We start from the raw sequence: 22,372 nt of genomic DNA on the forward strand, positions 1-22,372 counted from the left end.
TATGTGACTGCATAGGTCACACAGCCTGGAAGTCAGCCTACTGGCGAGTTGAAAAATACAATGCCAACTAGAGATAAACACCAGAGCGATGCAGCAGTCCCAGGAGTCCTTTGGAGACTGAATCTGAGCCTATCCCCATTACTCCAAACAAAAAGCAGGCACTAACATAGAAGAGATGGTTAAGAAGCTTCTTCTCTCAAAAACTTTGAAACTGCTTCTTTCAAACCCTTCCTATATAAGAATGAAAAGTTACCTCTTTAATTCCATTTTTGTCAAATTGAAATAAATATCAAACTGTCACTAAGTCTGGGACGGGATCTCTTTGTGTCCAGTCCTCATCACTTACTCATTCTGGAGCTCTATTTCATCAATGAGACCCATGTGAAGTATGAAGAGAAGACACAGCATTTCATGAACATTGTGGTGAGAGAATATTCAGAATATCCAGAAGAGAAAGTAAAATATTATAAGGAAATGTGAAAAGTCCAAAAGGAAGAAAACCAAAAAGGAAGAACACACTATATTTTAAACTGAAAGAAGTCAAGAAAACATTCAAGCCTCAAGTGGCAATCTTGAAAGAGTCTATGGGCAAAATATTGAAATTTTCAGGAAGAATCAATAGATGGAAGGAATACAAAATTTCACTATACCAGCATTCCACCATCTCAAGAAGTAGCATATGATCAAGAACCAACAGTACTGAAGGAAGAAGTCCAAGCTGCACTGAAAGCATTAGCCTAAAGCAAGGCTCCAGGAATTGATGGAATACCCATTGAAATGTTTCCACAAGCAAATGAAGTACTGAAAGCACTCAATCATATGCCAGAAAATTTGGAAGACAGTTACTTGGTGTGTTAGACAGGGTTCTCTAGAGAAACAAAAGCAAGACACTTATGAATATATAAGTATATATTCATATACATACATGAATATATAAAATTAGTCCACACAGCAGTACAGAAGGTTCATTTCAACTCACTTCCTTGAAATAGTTAATATACTGGAAGTCCTTCAACTCACGGAGGCTTCTGGGTCCAAGATCAAGGAAGCAGACGCTGAGTCTTCCATAGTACAATGTAGGCAGTCCGGCCACAGGCAGCAAACAGCAGGGTGAATCACCAACAGTCAGCCAGATGACAGGATCCAACAGTCCCCAGCTCAAGTGCTATATTCACCAGCAGTGTGGTGAAACAGGTCTCAAAGGAACCTCAAGCTCAACATGGTCCACAGGTTGGGTGTCCCACTGGTAGTGTAGCTCGCAATTTGAGGCAGAGAACTAGCTAAGGCAGTCGTACACCGGTTCAATCACCAGAGAGAAAGTGAGAGAGAGGTGGGTCTTGCTGTGCCATATATCGCTTTATCCTCCAATCAAACTGCAACCTCATTAATCCCACAAGTTCCTATTGGCCAGGTTGGCACAATAAACCTACCTGTCCACAATCATTTCCTGCTTTCTCCATGTTTCTGCTGTGCCTGAGATGATTTTAAAGCTGTGCGCTGCCAGCACTGGGAGTAACGAGAATAAGCCTCTCACCATTGTTGTTGTTTTGTGCTGTTGAGTTGACTGTGATCATAGCGACACTGTGTAAACACGTCCCAGTCCTGTGCCATCCTGACCATTGCTCTTACATTTGAGCCCATGATGAGGCAGACCACTGTGTCGATCCATCTTGTCGCAGATTTCCTCTTTTTGGCATATCTTTCCCTGTCCGACGTCTCCCACCCATTTTTCTGTTGTCTGTCCCCCAGGGAGGAGGTCACATGCAGATCCTTGTAATTGGTTCCCCCTTTCCAACCCACCCTTCGTCTACCCTCCAGCATCACCACTCACACCACTGGTCATTGAGGGATCATCTGTCCTGGATTCCCTGTGTTTCCAGTTCCTGTTCAGTGCACATCCTCTGGTCTAGCCAGATTTGTGAGTTAGAATGGGGATCATAATAGCGGGCGGGGGAAGCATTTAGGAGTTAGAGGAAAGTCGTATGTTTCATCGTGGCTACACTGCACCCTAACTGGCTCGTCTCCTCCCAGAGGCCCTTCTGTAAGGGGATGTCCAGTGGCCTACAAATGGGCTTTGGTTCTCCACTCTGCTATACTTTTTAGCAGAATACTGCCACCAATGCTTAGCCATTGTGCCACCAGGAATCCTAATGAGAGAAAGGATAAACTCAGGCAAAAGTAAAAAAGAAAAGAAATCTCCTAAGGAAAGGGATGAGAAGTAGGAGTGCTAAACTCAAACGCAGCTCCCTCCAAACAGCATGAGCTTTCTGTTTCTATCTGGGTTCCCAACTGATCGGAGCAAGTCGGGGTAAAGACAGAAGACAAGAGTCTGAAGCAGTTGGCCTCTCATTCCCAGATGCTTCTCAGTTCTTGCTCTTACACTGTTGCTGCTTTTCACAGCTGAATCTATTTCTCTGAAATTAAAAACATCTCATCACTCAAGTGTTAATTAGAGGAAAACATATTAGCCTCTTGCCTCTTTGCTATATTCAAGAATCAAGGGCATTATAAAAGCATCACTTACAGTACAGGGAAAAAGAGGAAACAAAGGACTTGTCCTTTCTTCTACATCAAATTCTGTTTTTATCCCTGCAAACTGACCTCTACCACCATGGGTTTATAAACTATCAAGTCAAAGTATATCAAGCACTGATTTTAACTGGAATAAAACAGCCATTTGTCATTCCACTCCCTCTAAGCATACATCCTGTTATGAATTGAATTTTATTCCCAACAAGATATTGAAATTCTCACCCTTCTTCAAGTGAGTATAACTCTACTTGGGAATAGGGCTTTCTTTTGTTATGCTAATGATGGAGAGAGAGAGAGAGAGAGAGAGTGTGTGTGTGAGAGAGAGAGAGAGAAAGAGAGAGAGACAGAGAGAGAGAGAGAGCGAGCGCATGCACGCGAGTCTGGGTAGACAAGAGAAACAAACTCATGGACACTAATATGAATCAGAAAGAGCTTTATATACAAGAATAGTTGAATATTGAGAAAACATTCCAGCCCAGTCCAGACCAAGTCCACAAGTCCGATATTAGCCCATATGTCTGATACTAATCTATAAAGTCCTCTTCGGCAATGATGCCAAATGCAGGATGATCACAAGCCAGTGGGTAGGAAGTCTTGTAGATCCAGTGGCATTGTAAGCATCTCAGCACCGGCAAGGGTCTCCACGTGACTTCTCCAGTTCCAAGGGCTCTGGCTGCATCAGGGTAGCTTCATGTAACTTCTCTTCAGAAATGTCTCGCAGGGAGTAAGCAGAGAGAGAGAGTGTGTCTCCTGCCTCCCAGGCAGAAACCCAGTTTCCAGAATTCTCAGGAGAAGGCCCACACAGACGCCTCATTGTCTGTGACCCAATTGACAGACTAGACTCCACCCCTTCACTCTTAATCCTCTCAAGTCCCAAATTGACACCAACTTATGTAACTACCACTGCATGGCAGGTCCTAAACCTTTTCTGATTGGCATGTTATAAACAAAACAGAATAAACACTAGGATGTACCCAGGGGAATGACAGATACCAAGTTAGGATCTAGCTACAAGTCAAGGAACACCTAGAAGTATCCAGGGCTACAAAAACAAAAGAAAGGAGGACCTTTCCCAGGAGATGACTCAGAAAGATCCTGCATTGACTCTAAATGTGCACTACTTGAATTACAGTCAGTTAAATTGGCCCTTCCAGCCATAATCCTCTATGTCAGGACTGTCAAACTGGTGGCCCCCAAGGTAATTTTTTGTGGCCCACGATGCTCAGACATAAAATGAAAATAGAAAAAAAAATTGTTATGAAGAAAATAGTCATTAGGGGAGATCGAGGAAATACCATACACAAAATTCCTTCGTTACATTTTATTTCAGAGCATCGTGGGCCACAAAAAAATACCCCAGAGTGGGGGAGTGCCACATGTGGCCCATGGGCCGCCACTTTGACACCCCTGCTCTATGTGGTAAAACAATGGACTTTATACGCCTTGGCCATAGTCCCATTTGGAGGGCATTATTTGCTAACGAGCAGGACAGCCTGTAATGCACTCCTGCTGCATGTAAAATGAGCCCTCTGGGAAGGAGGGGTATGACCTCATCACTCACAACAGCCTGGACTGGGGCACATCCTCTGGACCCAGCATTTGCCTTAGCGCTGCCTAATCATCAGATTGGGGACTGAACAGCAGCCACCACCATGTGAGTCATTGCCTCAAACTTTTGTGAATTTCTGTGGGATTCTGCAGCAGCTTTAAGAACACAGAAATGTAAGTGAATATACTCAAGAGACTAGTGGTAGGTGAGGGCAGGGGGGGCGGGGTGGTTAGGGAAATGGAGCTGCATAGCATCATGGAAGAGTTGGACATTTGGGGCTCCATCAATACCCAACTCCTTGGGACTAGTCTGGTATTAATTCTCCTAAAAGAGATTATTACCATCCTACTGACCATCAACTATGAGGAAAAAACCATCGATTCCTTAAGCCCATCACTAGTGGTATTTTTTGCTTTGTTTTGTTTTAAGGGCGCTGGGAAATAAGAACAATCTCACTCAGTAGTCCAACCTCCAAAAGCAAAGTTTAAAATATTTTAACTCTTTGCTGGCGTCCAGGAAGTCTGATCAAGGGTGCATTTATAATGCACAGAGACACCTAGGCAAGGCCCTCACCTCTTCTTTCCCTCACTGGTTCACATTTCGTGCTGTGTCAGATTTTCACGTCTACTCCACAGAGCTGAAGCTACTGTTCTCTAGAACAACCTTGGAGACTGTGTTTATCCCTCCTTTTCTTTCTGTTACTATTCACCCTAAAGAGACTTTTGATTTAATCAATACAAACCATGATGTGTAGGTCACGTCTGTGTTTCTCTATTCGTTACCTGTTACCCTGATTCGGCCCAAAGGAGCAGCAGTAAGAGAGTCAAGAACTTAAGTCAAAAAAATAAAGGGAGGAGAATTGTAGGATGTTCATGCATTATTTATTTTCTCCATCAGTTATCTTTTTTTTTCATTTCTGATCCTTGACTTTATGAGTTTAGATGGCCTACAGCATTGATTCCCAAACTTATTTGGCCTACCAAACCTTTTTGAGGAAAGAAAACAAAACAAAAAATAACCCTGAGTACCCCTAGCAATTTAAAATATTTGTACAAGAGCCAATAATACAGAGTAAAGTGTAAGTATCTGCTTTGCAGCCCCTCTGGATCATTCTAGCATCCCTAAGCCGTCATTATCAGTCATTTGAAGAAACACTGAGAGGGTGCTTGAAAGGTTGGTCTTGTATCCCAACTGTGACAGAGGCTGTGGTGTTACCTAAGTTCACATCCACTTGACAAATAGGTCTTGGGGTGGAGTCTAGCCTGTAAATCAGGTCACAGTCTGATGATGCTTCCTTGTAGATTCTGGGAACTTCCTCTCTTGATTCTGCCATCAGAAAAGTTGGGTCTATCTTTGTATCTATCTATCTATCTATCTATCTATCTATCTATCTATCTATCTATCTATCTATCTATCTTTGTGTTCTGGTTGGCAAGCCATGTGGAGCCACACTAAGACCTGAGTGAGCAATGTGGTGGAGACCTGAGATAGTGCTGAGATGTTTCCACCGCTACTGGATCCACAAGACTTTCCACTCACTGGCCTGCGTTTGGCATTATTGCATGTGCTGTGTGAATCTGAAGAGGAACGTAAAGACTATTTCAGACATTTGGGCTCATAATGGACTTATGGACTGGACCTGGACTGGGCTGAGACGTTTTCTCAATATACAATTGACTTTTGATACAAAGTTCTCTCTTGTACATATTTGAGTGTCCTTGGATTTGTTTCTCTAGTCAACTGGGCTAATGTAAAGACCAAAATGTAAAGGTTACTGAAGGAAATTTGGCTTCAAAAGAGGACATTCTTCTAAACTTGGCTTGGTGACCAGGAAGTTTTATTTCTATCTCAGCTTCAGATTTATACACCACAACAAAAATTATGGCTCAGGAGTTGTACTTTGTTTAGGTATTTGAGAAATCTTAGTGTGCAAGTAGTTTATTTGGGAAACTGTCTTCTTTCGAGTGCATTTGTCTTCTCTGAAGGGAAAAAGTGGCAGGTCTTGTCTCCCTGGGATCTTGTAAAAGAACAAAATAATAATTCAGAAAAATGTTAGAAACCAGTTGAATCTTTATCAAGCTTTCAAGCAACTAGCAGGCTCAAACAATATAATTATCTAATTTTTAGGGAGATAATCAAGACATAGCAAAATAAACAATCTGGCGTACTATATTCATTATGCAACTTAATTAGATTATTTCATGCTTTCTTTTTAATTAAAAAATTCTAACCTATTTCTAAAACTTAATAATCTAACTCTTTACTAACACAGGATGTGAAGGTGATCTGGCTGTGACATCTGTCACCCCATTGATCGCTGTCTAAGCGGGTGTGCCCTTTCTCCCTCACTGCTCCCTGTGTGTCCCTCCCGAAGCTGCACGCTCAGTTGAAGAGGACGACCTTCCCCAATAGGAGGAGGACTGCCCTTTGGTCAAGGAAGGGTATATGAGTAGCTGTGCTCCCCTGCTAGAAGATCCAAACAAGTCTCAAGGTACTAACACAGTCATTAAATAAATATAAGAAACTTCAAAAATTTGTTGAATATTCCATTCTCTTTTTGTTCCAATGTTTCATGAATTTTTGAAACCCCTCAAATAATTCTTAATTTTTTACCTATAGGAGAAATTGCCATTTTCCCCCTGTAACTTATGAATGAAACTTTCAAGTGATGGGAAACGCACCCCATATTATAAAAGAAACCAAAAAGTAAGATATTAAGGTACATAATGGGCAAGTCCACATGGATTTTCCACCTTTAGACAGAAAAAGAGGCAGGCTCTTTGGAAGTCTGTGTGTACAGCCCTCACCTCTTCTGTCCATCATGCTTTGGTTAAAAAAAATCCATCGATTAGCAGGTCCCCATAATATGGGATATGAGATAATAGCTCCTTCTCCTCGTGTGTCTGCCTTAACATTTCCAAGAACCATAGATAGTACAATCCTTTCCAGACTGGCTGGTCTCCCAGACTGTCTTCTCCGGGACAGGAGCTATAGCTAGCACAATCGAAGATGGTTGGGGAGTTCAACAAGGCGGCCATTTGAAATGCACATCGAAAATCCAGGTCCCCCACTATAGAGTGCTGGCAGCTGTCCAGCTGCTAGTGTGCCAACTCTTCCCATTGGCACTGGCCTCTGATCCAGGAACACTCCTAGCCAGATCCTCATGCTCTGTTCTGGAATTTGCCAGGACATCTTAAAAGCTCATTTTAGCACACCAAACAATTAGGGCCATGAATGAGGGAATTGGGACAAACTTGAGAACCTTGGCACAGGGAATACATAGTCTATCAGAAATCGGGAAAGATACAAATACAGAGGAGGCACAAATAGACAAGTGGGACATACTGAAGATAAGACACCTGTGTACATTGAAAGAATTCACCAAGAGACCCCATCGACTGAGAAAACATCTTTAGCAAGGACACATCAGACAAAGGCCTTATTACTAAAATCTACAATACTTTGCAAGCTTAAAATAAGAGAAAAACTAATTGCCCACTGAGGAGGTGGGCAAAGGACCTAAACAGAAGTTTGAGAGTCTGAAATCTGAATGGCCAATAAACATATGATAAAATGTTCCTGATCATTAGCCATAAGAGAAATGCAAATCAAACCAACTATGAGATATCACCTAGCACCCTCAAAGATAGGCCAATTCAAAAAATCAGAAAGCAACAAGTGTTGGAGGGGCTGTGGTGAGATAGGAACTCTCATCCACTGCTGGTGGACCTGTAGGTATGTACAGCCACTATGGAAATAGATTTGGCGATTTCTCAAACAGATGGAAATTGAGCTACCATACGATCCAGCAATCCTCCTACTGGGCAGATACCCAGAAGAGGCAAGAAACAAACCATGGCCAGACATCTGTGCTCCAATGTTCATTGCAGCACAGTTCACAATCGCAAGGAGTTGGAAACAACCCAAATTTCCATCAACGGATGAATGGATTAAAAAACTGTGGCACATACATACAATGGAGTACTATGCATCGCTAAAAAGCAGTGATGAACGCATGAAGCATATTGCCACATGAGAAGAAGTGAAGGGAATTATGTTAATTGAAGTAAGCCAAGCACAAAAGGACAAGTATAACATGATCCGCTGAAAAAGGTAAATGCAAAATGGGCACAGGGAAAAAGCTACTGTATACAAACACTCCAGGGATGAGGTCCAAATCCAGGAGTACATATAGTAACCAACTAAAAAGGGGGCCGGGAGGGAGGAAAAGGGAAAGGAAATAAAGTGTGGTGGGAGAATAGGGCACTGCCCCACCAAAGGGGAGGGTACTGTTTGTGTTTCCACAGGGAAAGAGGGACCAGACTTAAATCTGGTGCTCCGGGATGCTAATGCAGTGCGCCATCATGAACTGGGGAGCCAGTGGAGGGGCCTGCGGGCTCGGCCCCCCCTATATCAGATACGTGAACATCAAAGAACTAAAAATCACATCAGTGGGTGCCCACCTTCCTGATACGCTCACTGAAGACAAACGTGTGCATAAGCAAATGTTGTGAAGAAAGCTGATTGTGCCCGGTGATCAAAGGATATAGTATGTGGTGTCTTAAAGGCTTGCAGGTAAACAAGAGGCCTTCTAGTTCAGAAGCAACAAAGCCCACACGGATGAAGCACACCAGCCTGTGTGACCATGAGCTGTCGAAGAGATCAAGTATCAAGCATCAAAGAACAAAAAATCATATCATTGTTAACGTGGGTGAGTGCAGAGTGGAGACTCAAAGCCCATTGCTAGCCAACTGGACACCCCCTTACTGAAGGGTTGTGGGAAGGAGTTGAGCCAGTCAGGGTGCAGGGTAGCAATGATGAAACATATAGTTTTTCTCTAGTTCTTAAATGCTTCCTCCCCCTCCCCGCCCCCCACTATCGTGATCCCAATTCTACCTTACAAATCTGGCTGGACCAGAGGATGTGCATTGGTACAGATAGCAACTGGAAACACAGGGAATCCAGGACAGATGCCTCTTTCAGGACCAGTGGTGAGAGTGGTGATGCCTGGAAGGTGGAGTGGAGGGAATGTGGAGTAGAGAGGGGGAATCTATGTATAGCCTCCTCCCTGGGGATGGACAGCAGAGAAAAGGGTGGGCGGAGACATCAGACAGTGTAACATATGGCTAATAATAATATATGAACTATGAAGGGTTGATGAGGGAGGGGGTGTGGGGAGAGAGGGGGCAAAGGAGCAGCCAATATTAAGGGTTCAAGTAGAAGGCAAATGTTTTGAGAATGATGATGGCAACAAATGTACATATGTGCTTGACACAATGGATTGATGTATGGATTGTGATAAAAATTGTACGAGCCCCCAATAAAATGATTTTTTAAAAGCTCATTTAAGCACTGAAAAATGAAAACCAAATTAGAGTTTACATTTTAATCATTTTCATTATAAATATAAAAATGTGGTAGTTACATAAGTTCATGTCAAAGTGAAGTGTAGGGGTGGAATCTAGACTGTTAATCAGGTCACAGTTTGATAGTGCCTCCTGTGGGCATGGTCTTCACATAAGGAAGATCCTGCGATCTTCTCTGTGCTTTCACCTTCCTGTGGAGGAGCCATGCACAGACCTGCCAGATCCCTGGAGATTCGTCTACCACTAATGGATCCACAAGGTTTTTCACCCACCAGCCTGTGATCTCCCTGCATTCTGTATCATTTCTTGTGGCTGAGTGAGTCTGAAGAAGGATTTATGGACTAGAATTGGATTTATGGGCTACTATCAGACTTATGGACTTGAGTTGGACTGGGCTGGGATATTTTCTTGATATGCAATTACTTCTTGATATGAAGCTTATACTTACACATATATGAATGTCACTGGATTTGTTTCTCTATTCCACCTGGCCTAACACAACACTCTGTTTTAAAAGTTAGAATACAATCCCATTCCATTCATATGGCTTAAAAAAACTATAAAGCATAGAAAAATGTTTATGACAAAACTGAAGTGAATCAAATAAAGCAATAAACAAAGTAGTTGATTATTTTTTTTCCCTCCATTCAAACCAGCAAAGAAGAAATTAGACTGAAATTCATTCTTCATATACAACTGTTAACACTTTGGTCTAATTGCTTCTAGTCTTTTCTGCATGTATTTTTAAAAATAAGATTTCATAACATGCCACATTAACTGGCTTGCACACTTCCTTTTGTTCCCAGAAGTACCTCCTTCTAAACACATCCTGCTACATTTCATCAACTTTCTATCCAGGATCTCATGCTCCCCATAGTGGTTTTTTCATGTGGTTATGTACCAATACCCTGTGCTGTTCAAATTTGAACTTTACATATTTAAATCATAACTGATACACGTTTGTGGATTCTGTTTTTACTTCAACGTCTATGTTCTTGAGTTTCATCTAAGTAAGCACATGTTAATCTAATTCAAAATTTCCATTAGTAGGACAAACACAACTTGATTTCTCAATTATTTCTCCATATATACTTTACCCTAATGCACTGAGCATTATTTCAAACAACATAAATAAAATTATAAGATTATAATAGAGTATTTCAAGCAACATAAATAAAATTATAAGATTATAATAGAGAGAAAGCTAAAAAAGGAAGAAGTGATGATCAGAAAATGGAATAATTTCTTCAGATGTCAGCTACAGACTTACTTTTAAATCTCCTTAATATTACTTGTATCTTAATGATTGGAGCTCTCAATATTCACATATTAATATGTTTTTTCCAAAAGTTTATGGAAAATTATTAATCTCTTTTCATTTCATTTCTTCACAAACTTTTTGAAGCTCTATCATATTGAAGACATTGCTCTCTATATTTATTTGTCTCCTATTTTTTAATGATCATGCTCGTGATCTGACAGTAGTTATTTGCTCCTTGCTGATTTCAAAATTAACACTTACCAAATTCTCAGTTTCAATGATTCCATTTTCAAAGTGTATTTTTGATAGTATTTCAAAATACCATTTTACAGTATTTCAAAATAAGGGAGTAAAGTTCTCTATAATGTTTTCCTATTTTCATTCTTGTCCCCTCTTCAATGTCTAATATTATTTGATTGCCTTTTTTGCGTTTACCTGCAATGCTTCCCAGAAGTTTGTCTTTCTTATTCATTTAATCAAGCCAACATTTTTGTGTTTGGGGGTTCTTTTTCTTGTATGAGTTAATTTCTTTTCTATTTCACTAATTAGTACTCTTATTTCAATATTTATTTCCTCTACTTTCCTGGAGTTTACTTAGGATTTTGTGTTCTAAATAGTTAAGTGGTATGCAGAGTTCATTAACTTTGATCCTTTCTAATACAAGTTCTTAAAGTCTTATATTTGTGCCCCAGGATGTTTCAGCTAACTCTTACAATTGTTGGTAATTGTGCTTTTATTCAGTCTTAATTTTTAACTAATTTTATAATATATTTTTATATTGGAGTTATCTATAAGAATGCTTTTTAGTGTCTTAGGTACAAGACTTGCTTATTTGTTAATTGTTTCACAAATTTTTTAGTGTTTGTTTATTGTGGTCAAATAATGTGGCTTTAAAATGCCAATGTTAGAAAATGGTTGACACATTTTGGGGAAGTCCAATATTTAAATTTTAAATATATCTTATGTGAATTGAAAAAAAATATATATGATTTAGTGGTGAAGCACTGATCATTTTATTATGTCATGTTCAAATCTAGAATCACACACTGCATGACATCCATTTGCACAACACAGTCACCCATAGCCTCTTACAACTATCAAGGATTTGAGAAAATCATGATCAGAGAGCTGAACATTCCTGACATAACTGGACATACCAAACACACAAGCTTATTGCATACAACACATGTATCACATGTCCCTGTACGCTAAGCAATTGTGCTGCAAGACAAGGCATATCATGGTCAAGTGCATCTATGACCTTGAAAGTCACAATAAACACCGGGGTTATTGACTGAAAGGGAGTCGATTACTTAATATGGTCCTTCTAGCAATTAGTCCTTTTGTAATGTGTTGTAATTCTAGGCTCTCTACCTGTGGTTATAATTCCCTTGTAGAGGGAGTTGTCTGTTAGAGGACTAAGGTGGGTTGAATTCTGAGTCTCCACTTTACTAGAGAGTGTGACTCAAGTCACCAGCCTCTGTTCCCTTGGGGGCTATGACCTGCTGAAAAGCAAAGGTCACATCTCCACTGAAGCCTTCGCTTGTTGATCTGTACTTCCTGGCTGAGTATCTGTGGATAGAAGCAAAAAGATCTTCCTTGGCTTTTGGACAATTTTTAGCTTCTGGCTCTGGACCTTGCCTTTGACTTGCCACCACCTGACCTCCAGGTCTTGGGCCTTGAGCTGCTGCCTATCACCTGACCTGATTTCACCAGCCTTAGCAGCTTTGTGGATGAGAAGCATCCTCTTCCAGTGGCTCCCAACCATCTTAATGCCGCGACCCTCTCATAGTTCCTCATGTGGTGGTGACCCCTAACATAAAATTATTTTTGTTGCTATTTCATGCCTAATTTTTCTACTGTTATGAGTCAGGTGACCCCTATGAAAGGGTCGTTCAACCCCAAAGGGGTCACAGCCCACAGGTTGAGAACTGCTGCTCTAGACAGATGTCTGAATTTCAGATTTGGGACTCAACAGACCCACAGCCACATGAGCAATTTCCTTAAAGTTTTGAGAGTTCTGTGAGACATTGCAGTGAATTACAGACCCAGGGACAGAAGGGATTATACTGTAGAAATGAGTGGTAGTTATTAACATCAGGGGAATTGGAGCAACATAACATGGAAAAAGATGGACATTTGGGGCATCTTTAATCTCCAACAGCTCCTTGGGACTAGTTTGATATTAATTCTTCTATAAAAAAAGTATTGACACTCTGACTTATGTAGTTACTTTCTGTCATTTTCATGAACTTTTTCTACTTACAAATAACAAGGCTACTATGTAACATTGTATGCATCCACTCATGGACAACCCCATCCAATCTCACCTAACACCTACTTCCTGAGTATTGTAGCATTATCTGTTTTGTTTTTGTTTTTTCAAAAATATTACTGTAAAGTATATCTGGACTCCAAAACCCAACAAAACCGGTGCTTTTGCTTTTCGCAACATAAAAAGCAAAAGAGAAGTATTTAGTTATAAGTGAAATAAATGGGCTTAAGCTGAGTCCTCTAGAGAAGAAACACAAATGAAGCTTCTTGATGTATATGGAGAGAATTAAATTTATAACAAGAAAACAGCTCCCCGAGTTGTAAGAGTGGGCCAGTACAAACCCAAACAGATTCCCAGTCTGTCAATCAAATGTTAGCCCATTGGGTCAGTGCTAATTCATCGTGAGAGAACAGCCTCCAAAATGAGATTATAGCCACAGGCCTAGCCTGCAGAATTATAATACATCACATCTAGAATCATGGCTAGAAAGCCCGCATTAGCTGACTACAACTACTCTATTGGTTGGTTTTACCCAAAATGTTTTTAGTGCTTTACCTTTAGCTTTTTGAATCATCATGCTTTCAATATGTCTCATATCTTACTTCTCAGTTTTATTTTATTTTTGCCCTGGCTACATAGTGATTATGAGTGAGGCAGCTAGCCACAAGGGAGAAAGACAAGGTTTTCTACTGTGGTACAGACTCTTGGAAACCCAAAGGGACCATTCTACCCTCCTCCTCATCAGGTTGCTATGAGTCAGAATTGACTCGATGACAGTGAATTTAGTTTGGGGTTTGGAATTCAAATTAAATGTATATCAAATGGAGAACTTCATTATGAGAATGGCAAGTGGTCATCTCATGTACTTTGGACGTGTTCTCAGGAGGGACCCGTCCCTGGCAAAGGCCATCATGATTGGTAAAGGAGAGAACGAATGTAAAAGGGAAACTCCTAACCGAGATGGATCGACACGGTGGCTGCAAGGATTAGCTCAGGCATACGGGTGGTTATGAAAACAGTACGAGAAGGAAAGGGGTCTCTAGGAGTCAGAACCAACTGGACCGAACCTCCAACCGGGTTTCTTCCCATTCTCTTTTTTAAAAATCTTCTTTTTATTTTATTTTCTCTCTTGTCTGATTTTAGATTGTACAATTTTGATCCTATTATTGATTTGGAAGCTGTCCATTTTATATCTCGCTTTTTGTGGTTATCCCGGAGGTGTTAATATGCGCGGTTAGTTTAGCCATGTCCGACCTACACAAAACAAGTGTTAGAACGTTCTAATTTCTTCTATTCCCTCCGAATTCACATCTTTTTATTATCAAACATTTTGGTCTTGTTTTAAAACGTGAGAGGCATTATTACTATACAATCAATGGGTGTGGAGAGTCACCCTCGGATTTAATTCCTTCTTTGATGTTTATTTCTTCTTGCACCTTCTCCTATCACTTCCCTTCTGCCTGAAAAACAAATGTCCACATTTCCTTGACGTAGGCGCAGATGGTAGCAAACGTCTCAGCTCATGCCGTCTCAAGTTCTCCTTATTTAATTCTTGAGTGTGCTCGTTTTCCCATTTAGCAGGAAGTGCTTTTCTATTTAATTCATTCCTAAAGTAGGTCCTGTACTTAATCGAATGTCTTTGTCATTGACTCACACTTCAAGACCAAGATATAGAAGCAAAACAGCTAACAGCATTGCTGTCAAATCAATTCTAACTCAATGGCAAGCCATGTGTTAGAGTTCAGCTGAGATCCAGAGGGTTTCTGGACTGTGATGTTTCCGGAAGTAGATCGCCAGGTTTTCTTTCATGGCCCTAATGAGAGGGTTCCAGCCAGCACTCAGATGAGAACACAGAACAACCCATATGAGACACCCAGGGACCCACTCCAAGACCACTCACCCAAATTGCACTAGAAAATTCAAGCTCTTCTGATTCGATAAATACCCAAGCTTCCTTTCTCGGCTTGCTCTCCTTGGTTCCTTATTTAATTTCATTTTTTATCTCAGTCTTCTTTATTTTCACCTCAAAGACATATTATCAAATATGTAAAATTGTACATTTGGTTAGAGAATTATGTTTGGGATGATTAAGAAGAGTTTTGGAAATTGATAATGGTGATGATTATACAACATTGTGAATGTAATTTTGCACTTATTAAAGTGGCAGATTTTATTTTATATATTTTCCCACCCTAAAGACCATATATTTACATACATTAATGTACTTTTAGTTAATATTTAGTTCATATTTTAGTTCATAATGTAATTTTAGTTCATATTTTCTTGAGAGCAAATAAGTCAGTGTGTCATATATGTTATATTTTTATTTACTGATACAACATGATTCCAAAACATTTTTGTATTTTACAGCCTTTGTAAATACCATTTTAAAGAATTTACATTGCACAAAAAATGTGCTCTAGTTTCCACATCATTCCTCTGCTACTGAGTGCCAGTTTCCATTTGTTACTACTATAAATAATTCAAAATGTAAATCTTTTGTAAAGCAGAAGCAAGAAGCTATAAGAAAGGGGCATGGACATTTTAAAGACATTTTTAAAAGACACTTAGTATGTATTACTAAATATATTTTTGCTCAATCATTCATAAAGTTGAATATTTTTTCATCTATCCTATGCTTTCATTTCTTTTGCAAATTCATCACTTGAGATACAAGAATTCTTTTTCAGTGATACTGGTGGGTTTTTTAAAAGTGAAATGTGAGCAAGTTTACTTAAAATGTTGTCAAAGTTGGTGCTGTCATTTTATGTCCATAAACCCTGTACCAAAGATTAAATTCTATATCTGTCCTACCTACTCACTCTGAGCACAATGCAGTACGTGGAAAACTTAGGCCAAGGCATTCACCACAACTCTGTGAGCACACAGGCAACATTTCCTTTTTTATTTTTCACACTAGGCTCAAATACTAGGTATCATTAGTTACAAAAACAAAGCACTCAATGGCAAATTGCTATATGTTAGGCAACTTATTAATGTCTAGTGTTCGATTAGCTGTTCATATCATGCCAATCATAGAATTTACATATAACATTGGAAGATTTCTAGACACCTTTTGAACTAGTGTGCCTGTGTGTATTCAAACATAATTAAAGTGAATCAGTAACAATCTTCTTAAATTTGTTTCTTAATTTACCACTTGGCTCTTGACGTTGCACAGTTGCATAAAGTTATCTGGCTCACTCTAGAAGCTCTGTTGAAGATGTGTCCATGACAGGTCACAAGGCCGTCTCCAAAGCTGATGTGGGAAGAGACATTACAGACAAAGAGAGCAGACCGGAGAGTCAAACGACCTTGCTCTACCATCAGTGAGAGTGGAAAAACCTCAGAGAGAAGTTAACCCGGATCTGTAGGAGCCCTGGTAATGTAGTGGTTACACATTGGGCTACTAAACGCAAAATCAGCAGTCCAAAACCACCAGCTGCTCCTCAGCATAAAGACGGGGCTTTCTACTCCGGGAGTTGGTCTCAGAAACTCCCAGGACAGTTCTGCCCTGTCCTATAGGGTCACTGTGAGTGGGCACCATTTCAATGAGTGAAAATCTCTATGTGTGGAGGAAGAAAATGTGACCCCATAAATGAAAAGCCCAATCCATAGTCAGCACAACTTGAATCAGGAGCCAGCTTCCCTGAGTGGTAGTCTGGGTCTTTGCTTGGCCCGTTGTGATGGTGTCCTAAGCACTGGTGTTAGTGGCTGGACACATGGAGAGCCCTCTGTGTAGAGAAGAATTCCTCCACAGGGTTTTTGAGAATGTGGCCTTTCCAAAGCAGATTACCAGATCTACCTTTCAGAGGACCTCTGGGTGGATTCAAACCTTCCAGTTTTTAGCTGATAGTAAAGTGCGTAACCATTTACAATACTCCAGGACTCCTTAAGCATTAAATTATATGTAGAATTTCTTTAAGCTGAAAAATGTGTGCAGATGTTTATAAAATAAAAATCTGATTCCTTATCTGTGACAGGATGAGAATTATGAATTCACAAGTCAACTAAATTACAATAAATTGAAGAGTGACGAACATGCTCTTCTTAAATTACTCATGAAATCTGCTACGCCATTGGTGAATGTCAGAATATATATTGTCAAGGTAATGTAATTTCTAGGGAATACACAAATCTGATGAAGAAGATAAAAGTTTTATGTATTTGTAACTTGAGTAATGAGGACATGTAAAACAGCAAAAGATTGCTAATTTCTATCGATGACATTGTACTAATTTAAAACATTATACTAATTTAAAATTAACCTTTGTCATGCTAGTGAATTGGCTTCAAAATTTGGTAAAGTGACTAACACCCTTTCAATTTTTAATGTTTTTTATAAAATAAATTCTTTATAGACTTTACAACCATATTGTGTTTTCCACAACCATATTTTCAGTTTTTTAAAGAATGCACGGTAATAAAAGAAGGTAAGATCTATTTGCCGCTGTTGAGTGCTCTCAGTTGGCTAGTACTCACAGCAACCCTGCCGATGACCGGGTGAAGCACTGCCTGGCCCTGCTCTGTCCTCACAATTATTGTCCTTTTGAGCCCACTGATGCAGCTACCGCCTCAGTCAATCTCGTGCAGGCTCTTTCTCCTTTTCGCACGCCCTCTATTTTACCAGCCTGATGTCCTTTTCCAGGAACTGATCTCTCCTGAGAACACGCCCACAGTACGTGAGACAGAGTCTTGCCATCCTTGCCTCTAAGAAGTATTCTGGCTATATTTGTTTCAGGCAGAATTGTTTGTTCTTTTGACCATCCACAGTACTATAAATATTCTTGGCCAACACCATAATTCAGATACATTGATTCTTCTTCCATCTTCCTTATTCCGTGTTCACCTTTCACATGCACATTCAGCAATTGACCATACCATTGCGTGGGTCAGGAGCACCTTAGGCCTCAAAGTAGCATCCTTACATTTCAACACTTCCAGGAGGTTTTGTGCAGCAGATTTACAAGATGCAACTTGTCTTTTGAGCTCTTGACTGCCGCTTCCATGAGCATTGATTGCGGATGCACGCCAGACGAAATCATTGATAACTTCAATCTTTTCTCTGTATATCGTGACATTACGTGTTGGTCCAGCTGTAAGGGTTTGGGTTTTCTTTGCATTCGGTTGTAATCCAGGGTGAAGGCTGCAGTCCTTGCTCTTCATCACCACGATTGTGGCAGCTGCACATGGAAGGCTGTTAGTAAGTCTTCCTTCCATCCTGATGCCACACTCTTCTTCATATAAGCCAGTTTCTCTAACGATTTGCTCAGCATACAGATTCAGTAAGTATAGTGACAGGATACAACCCCAGCAAAGCTTTCTTGATTTTAAACAATGCAATAGTCCTTTGTTCTGAATGCATAGCTGTCGCTTGATCCATGTACAGGTTCTACAAGAGCCCAACGAAGTGTTTCAGAATTCCCATTCTTCTTAAGGTTTTCCGTAGTTTGTTATGATCCACATAGTCTAATACCTTTGCTTAACCAATAAAATACTAGTGAACATCTTTCTGGTATTCTGTGCTTTCAGCCAAGAGCCGTCTGCATCAGCAACTACGCACCTTGTTCCCTGTTTTGTTCTGAATCTGGTCTGAATCTCTGGCAGTTTAGGAAATTTTTCTTGTATGCGACACTGATAAGCTTGTTCTATAACTGGTGCATTCTATTGTGTCTCCTTTCTTTGGAGTGGTTACATATATTGATCTCTTCCAGTGAGTTCAACAGAGAGCAATCTTCCCAATCTCTTGGCGTAAATTAGTTAGTGCTTCCAGAGCTTCACCAGCTTGCTGACACGTTTCAATCGGTTTTCCGTCAATTCCTAGAGCCTTGTTTTCAGCCGATGCCTCAGCGCAGCTCAGATGTCTTCCTTCAGTCCTTCCTTCTTGATCATATGCTACCTCTTGAAAAGCTTCGATATCGGCTAGTTCTTTTTATTACAGGAACTCGGTAAAAGAATAACATTTGATAAGAAAAATTTACAACTTCTGTTAAATAAACTCAAACAACAATTTCTCTCTAATCCTCATGGTTCCAAAGGCAGATGAAGCTCAAGCGGGTGGTGTTTGCTTGGAGTTTCAATGGAACTGAAGACGGAGGGTAACTAGGACGAGAGGAATTTGCAGGTTCAAGTGATTTAGATAGCCAGACGTCTGACATGTAGTTGGACAGTGGTGATGGCTGTCATATTAGGCGCTCAGCTAGGACTGTCAACGGAAGCACCTACATTTCATCTTCGTATGGTTTGGACATCTAACTAACGCATAGCTGCTTTCTAGAGGGGATGTCCCAAAGGACAGCGCTCAAATACAGGGAATGGAAACTTCCAAATCAGTGACGCGCTTAGCCTACACTAGCGTGGCATTTTGCTCCCACTGTGTTCTAGGGATGAAGCAGTCACAGAGCTCTTTCCGATTCAAGAGGACAGAGAAAGAGACTCCACACTTCTGTGTAGTAGAAAAGTTGAACTGCAGGAAAGGATCTGAGTTAAGAGAGATGATTGAAAGCATCTCAGGAAACACATTTGTCTCAACTGACTGCTCAGCCTTGTAAAAAAGCAGAACCAGTGTTTCATTTAGTCATAATAGCTACTACTATGAGCTTGCTCATGCAGCCATATCAATGAGCCAGTTTTTGGAAAAAGAAAAAAAAAACACCAGCATGCCTCTCTTGCCCCACTCACCTTACTCACCTAACTTCACCCTGTGGGACTTCCTTTTGTTTCCATGAACGAAGAAGGACACGAAAGGACAGCAATTGCCTAGGTAGCCATCAGCCATCCAAAAGGATGAGTTTGGAACATGTTTCCAGGAATGGAATTGCAGATTTGACAAATGGCTTAAGTGTAATGGAGAGTATTTGAAGATAACGTTGTTCTGTAAAAAAAATTTAAATACATAACTTTGGAAATAAAACTCCATATTGGGGAGAGTACCCTCTCCTCTGTGTGTGTGTATATACAGATATATATATATAAATATATACAAATGTGTGTATGTACATATACATACACATATATTTATATAATAGAAGTTATTGTTACTAGGATAAATATAAAAACATTCATGCTATAATCCACAAAACAAAAATTATAGCATTCATGTTTAAAATGTTTTCAATGTAATGATTCATGCAAATTTTATGTAAATCCATACACATAATCAGTATAATGGTTTTATTGTCAATAAGATGTCATAGTAGAAAATAATTAAAGCAAATATTTTTCTTTTTTGATGTTTCATTATTACTATAAAAAATAGTAACTTGCTGCACCTGGTGAAACAACGGGTAAGTAAAAATTATGATTTTCCATTTCCATCACCAGGGTCTTCCAAAACTCACTGGCATTCACTTGATACCGACTCACAGTAAACCTATAGGACAGGGTAGAAATGCCCTTGAGTTAGTTGAGCCTGTGACTCTTTACGGGAGTAGAAAGCCCTTTGCCCTACAGAACTACTGGTGATTTCGAACTGCTGATCTTGTGGAACGCAGCCCACAAGTTAAGCACTATGCCACCAGTCTTGGCCAATACTAAAAGCCTGTTGAAAATCTTTACACACATTTGTCCATGATCACACAAATATATGCATTGATTTATTGTACATAAATGGTTTGTAATTTGTATGTTTTTACAAAATACAAATTCCTATTGCTTATGGATCTTGGCTGAAAGCCAAAGAATATTTATTTGTGTCTTATTGACTATGCAAAGGCATTGGACTGTGTGTATTATAATATTTCAAAGGAGGGAAACTCCAGAAGTTAGTTATGCAATGAGGAAGCTGTACATAAAACAAGAGACAGTGCTAGAAATGGAACCAGGGGCTAGTGCATGGATTAAAATCAGAAAAGATGTCCTATTGCCCCAGTTGTAAGGATTTCTGTCTTCTTGACTTGGAAGTGTCCCTGGGGAAATCAATGGTGTTAATGCTCATCAGTAAGTGGTTCCAACCCCCATGGCTTTCAGCCAGCAAGGTTTTCCTCGGCATATTGCAGTCTGTGATGAGTCTTCCTCTAATCCTGAAGCCACTTTCTTCCTCAGACGGCCCAGTTTCTCAGATCATATGATCTACACATGAAGACAGCTCTTCTTTTTCTCCAATCTGGATAACTTTTATTTGTTTGTTTTACCCTCCTGTACTACCTAGAGCCTCTAGTACAGCGGTTCTCAAGCTGTGGGTTGTGACCCCTTTGAGGGTAGAATGACCCTTTCACAGGCGTCGCCCAATTCATAACAGTAACAAAGTTACAGTTATGAAGCAGCAACGAAAATAACTTTATGGTTGGGGGTCACCACCACATGAGGAACTGTATGAAAGGGCCACCTGGCATTAGGAAGGTTGAGAGGCACTGCTAAGTAGAAATGAGTAGTAAGAATAAACATTCTTGAGAGAGACTTAGTCCTCCAGGCCACCTGTGCGCCTGCGACTTTGGCTCCGGCCCATGGACGTCTTCACTCACTTCAGCAAGCAGAGCCAAGGCCTGGAGCGGCTCTTCAGAGCCACTCAGCACACATGCATGTTACTTAGCTAGGTGTTTGAGCCTGAAGCTGGCGAAGAGAAGGTGGTCATGAAACTCAAGGAACTGGAGTTCAGTGTGAGCACTGGCCGTAAATGGTTCAGACTAGGAAATGTGGTACATCACGTGCTGTACAGGCGACTCAGCAGAGCATTTGCATCACTGCCCTGGTGGCCCGGGTATGCCTACCATGAGCCAAATTACAGCGAGTGGTTTATTCCGTCTGTGACACCATCCTCTGCGTGAGAAGTGTAGGGCTCGCCTCTGGCATCAACAAAGAGAAATGGCGAGTGTGGGCTGCCGGCCACTACTACTAGTTTGCTGCTGAGCCTGCTCAGGGATCTGCTTGAAACCTCCCTGCAGATGGGACAGGTGGCCCGTGACCGGGCCAAGGAGAAGTCCCAGAAACTTCTTGGCACCGTGTGGCTGATGAGGAAACAGAATGGCACCAGCCCCTTCTCCTTCTCTTATTCTAATCCCTGAAGACACATCCTCCCTTGCTCCTGGACTCAATGAAGAACCTTGATGACATTCTAAACCCTTTGGACCAGCTAGGGATCTATAAGTCCAATCCTGGCATCATTGGCTTTGGAGGTCTTGTGTCCTCTAAAGCAGGCTTCATTGTGGTGGCATGTCCTCAGATGAGACTGAAGACCCACTAGGACAAGATTAGCACCTGCTTCAGAAGGTGACCTGCTAGTAGAATGGACATTTGCCTTCATCACAGACAATGTCATACTGAGCTTAAGGACTTGTTCATGCGTTTAGCAACCTGTGGTGTGAGAAGTGGGGCCAGGGTTGAAGACGAGGGAACATGAAGGTGTGTGTAGAGAGCCAGAGTGACTCCTGAATTTGCCCTTTCTAATATTG

General features: G+C 40.6%; 1 pseudogene; it reads left to right on the top strand.

Annotated features, from left to right (window-relative positions):
- The first annotated feature begins 21,427 nt into the window (after positions 1-21,427).
- Positions 21,428-22,164, top strand: LOC142452730 (peroxisomal membrane protein 11A pseudogene; annotated as a pseudogene).
- The last annotated feature ends 208 nt before the right edge of the window (positions 22,165-22,372 follow it).

The sequence above is a fragment of the Tenrec ecaudatus genome, chromosome 7 (assembly GCF_050624435.1).
Source record: "Tenrec ecaudatus isolate mTenEca1 chromosome 7, mTenEca1.hap1, whole genome shotgun sequence".
NCBI lineage: Eukaryota > Metazoa > Chordata > Mammalia > Afrosoricida > Tenrecidae > Tenrec > Tenrec ecaudatus.